This window comes from Pagrus major, chromosome 11 (assembly GCF_040436345.1).
Source record: "Pagrus major chromosome 11, Pma_NU_1.0".
NCBI classification, from domain to species: Eukaryota; Metazoa; Chordata; class Actinopteri; order Spariformes; family Sparidae; genus Pagrus; species Pagrus major.
This window is the reverse complement of record NC_133225.1, coordinates 916997-921054: the sequence shown is the minus strand read 5'-3', so window position 1 is coordinate 921054 and position 4058 is coordinate 916997.

Sequence of the window (4058 nt, the reverse complement as noted above, 5' to 3'; positions counted from 1 at the left end):
CTTCACACTCTGCAGCGCCTCCTGCAGCAGCACACAGGTGGAGGAGTGTTAGAAGCTTCATCCATTCATACAGTTTGACAGGTTCACACAGGGAGGAGATATCAGCAGCAACAGGTTTGTTTCTATCTGGTCTCATTTGGAAACACATGGACACAAATACAGAACAAAAGAGGAGCGTGTAGGATGTTAGGTATGAGTGTTTGGTCCTGTGCCAGAGTACGACTGAGTATGATTATGATTAGTAATGCAGCTCTGTACTCAAGTACACCTGAGTCTGAACCAGCAGGTGGCAGGATGTAATCCATCAATATACTCAAAGAAGAAGAAGTGACCACTCGTGTCACTGACACACAGCCCGTCGTTTGGTACAGCTGCTCTCACACCTGATGCGAAATGGACCCGAGCACACATGAACAAAACTCACCACCATCTTTTCAAGCAGACCCGGGCACAGTTCACTAACTGGACCCAGGTACGGTACACTTGTGTTCACACTGATCAAAGGAACTGGACTTTGGGGTCAACAGTGTTATAACCAGCATTTCTGGCCGCACAGTCAAACTGAGCTGTGCAGATTTGCATTTCCATCACCAGTGTTATCGTGGCGAGCTGAGCCGAGCTGATGGACCTCTGGAGGAGGGCAAAGAGCGCCCACCCCGCCTCCAGGTGGGCCGCAATGACGTCACGCGACCGCAGCCAATCCGTGACGACCCCCATCTCTGCCAAACCTCTGGTCCCTGATGTGAAAGCACCCTTAGTTTTTGTTGTTCTTCCTGTTTTACCAACGCGGCCTGAACTGTCTTAAGGAACCATTCAGTACCACCAACCAGAACATGAAGGGCTCAAAGCTAAAGCCACAAAATACAACTGAATTCAGTGTTTCCTCGAAATATAACAGGGAGGTTTGGTGTGTTACCTCTAATAGGAAACAAGGAGAGAGACAGATTTACACCAAGGTTTAAAAAAAAAAACTCCTCCTTCTCCTTCACCTTCACCTTCACCTCCTCCTCCTCCTCCTCCTTCACCTCCTCCTCCTCCTCCTCCTCCTGGACAGCAGATGGCTCACAGAGTCTGATGATCATCTGTCACTTCAGTTTTAGATGTGTTTCTGCTGTGAACAGACCAACATGAAGCTCCTGACAGTCTGTTAGATAACATGTTATCTAAGTTTGTCCTGCGGCTGTTTCCATCCTCCACTCATCTGATCCTGAATCAGTCTGATAAAAGTTTCCACTCATTACTCCACAAACAACAACAGGCTCAACAACTGGACGATAATATTCTTCTTCTTATCGTTATTATTATTATTACTGTCCAACCTCTTTACAATCATCACAGTGAAGCTGGCTGTTGTTTGTCAGACATACTGTACTGATAATGAAACAATAACACGACTACAGATTTTGGATCTCTTTCTTTTTTCTTTTTAAATCACTCCATAAATCAAATATACTGTCAACATTAAACTCTTTGTTCTATAAACCAGGCTGTGAATGACTTATGAACAGAGCCCTCTGTAGAAGCCTTCAGAATATAAACTCACACGAAGATGTTTTCTGATATTTTATGTTTAAATGTGCAGATTAGGCTCAATAACAGGAGCATATCTTAATAAATCTCCAGAACGGAAATCTGAACTAAAATAAACACATAAATGTGTGTTTAAGCTGTTTTCAGCTGCAGCGTCTCGATTAATATGACCAAAATGATTTTACAACTATTTCATTTGTCTTCCTGCAGAATCTGGTCTCTCCTGCAGACTGTGATCACAGCAGACGAGCTGTATGGAGACACATGATGTCTCCAGCTACTTCAGTTGTTTAGGACGATGCTGCAACACTTTCTGGGTGAACCGTTCCTTGAACACAACCTCAAAAATCTGTGAACCTGCCCTTTAAGTTAAACCACTATCTCTCCTCAGCCTACTATCATTTCACAGACATGGCTGCGTATTGTCTTTATATTAATATTTCCTCTTTTTATTTCTCTGCATGCTTGTATTGTATTTTATCAACAGTTTTGATGTTGTCTATCTGACTGTTGCTTCTGTGCAGCCACAGTTCACAGAGATGAGCAGAGATCACAAATGATCCAATAAAACGATCGATGAGTGAAGCTCAGACTGAGTCCGTGACACAGTGAGGTCATCACTCCGGGGTCAGAGCTGCACATGCTCAGTGAGCTCTTTGAAGCTCATGTGACTGAATCAGACGGTGACCTTCACTGCAGAGACAGACCGCCGAGTCCAACAGCAGGCTGCAGACAGGAAGTGACTCTGCTCTGCTTGTTTGTTTGTTTGTTTGAGGCAGTAAATAAACAACTCTTCTCTCTTCCTGTTGATGCTCAGGTGATTTTGTGTCTCTGGTTTTTTCTGCCCGGTGCGGCAGATCTGAAGTCAGCAGGCGGTCAGTGCAGCAAATGTCACTGCTGCATTCATAATGAGGAGCTGACCCCAGGGGGATTGTGGGTAAGAGGAGGGCGGAGGTCTGAGAGGAGAAACAGCCTCCATTTAAAGTGGATTTACTGGACGTGTTCTCAGGTTACAGGACAGCCTCAATATCAAGTGATCAGCAAGAAAAGCGACTACGAAAAGCAACAACGCACCACCGTCTGAAATAATCACTAGTAATCCTAAATACAGTGTTTGAGTAAATGTAGTTACTTGTAAATAAAGTTACTTTCCACCTCTGACTCAGACTTTAAATCAAATAATTAACAGAACTCACTGATTTTAGAGATTCTAGTAAAACTTCATTTTCACAGTAGCTTATTGATTATCAGTGAAAAGTCTCCACCAATCACACACCAGCATCACTTGTAATCTGATTACTTTCACAGGCAGACTCAGGTTTAGAGTTAGAGGACACGTCAGGGAGCGTCCTCACAAGTATGAATAAAGAAATGTGTGTGTGAAGGTCTCTGTGATACTGCAGACCTCGGCAGGTGTGTGTGTGTGTGTGTGTCATCAAACACCTCTGACATATTGATGTTCAGTGTTACCATGGTAACAGGGCCACATCCCCCACTATCACCATGGTGACACATTTACATCAAGAGATGGCTCTTTCTGCCTCTCTTGTCATCTGATACACACACAAACACACACACACACGCGCACACACACACACACAGAAGGCTCATTGCTGCAGTCGCTGCAGAGCATGCTGGGTAAGAAAATGTGGAAGCTCCCAAGAGGATAGCGAATCAGACGGAGACCTAACCAGCGTTAATGGAGCCTGTTAACGGTGCAGTTGCTATGGCAACCACCGATCTGAGGCGTGTGACCCCAATATGAGTCGACGCCGAGAGGAGATGAAACAGGAAGAGACCGGAGAGAGAGAGAGAGAGAGAGACAAAGGAAAGAGGAGCCAATGTGACCGACAGCAGACTCTCTAACTACATAAACAACTCCACAATCATACAAGCTAACAGCCGTCAGGAACACTGTGGCTGTGTGCTTTGTGCTAACTGAGTTAGCTTCACGAACACTGTGGCTGTGTGCTTTGTGCTAACTGAGTTAGCAGCAGCTGTGTTCTGTGATCGCCATCATCAGTCATTATATGTAACTACCTCATGTCTCACTAACATGTAAGAACACACCTGATGTTATCATAATGAACGTAAACCACAAGCATGGCTATTGTTAGCATTCACCGCCGTCAAGCTAGCATGTTAGCACTGGGAAATTTTGGATGCACTTCCTAAAATGTTAGTGGTGGGCTTTAAGACATTAAAAACTAACATTTCATCCAACTGTGCTTCTACAAAAATATAAAGAATGATTGATTGATTGTTGTCCCAAACCGACAGTGAGTTAGTGACATCATCATGATGTCTTCAACACAAAAAGGGTTTGGTCGAAATAAAGAACAGATCTACGGACACATTTGATTTATAATCCAGCAGGATGAGACACAGCGACGACCTCTGGCTACAGAGTAAGTGGGAAGAATACAAACAACCTGAAGACGCTGCAGTCATTCACAGTGAGTTAGCTAACTAACTACTGATGTTAAGTCAATCACACGGGGCAGTCGGCCGTATCAATTTGAGCTTAA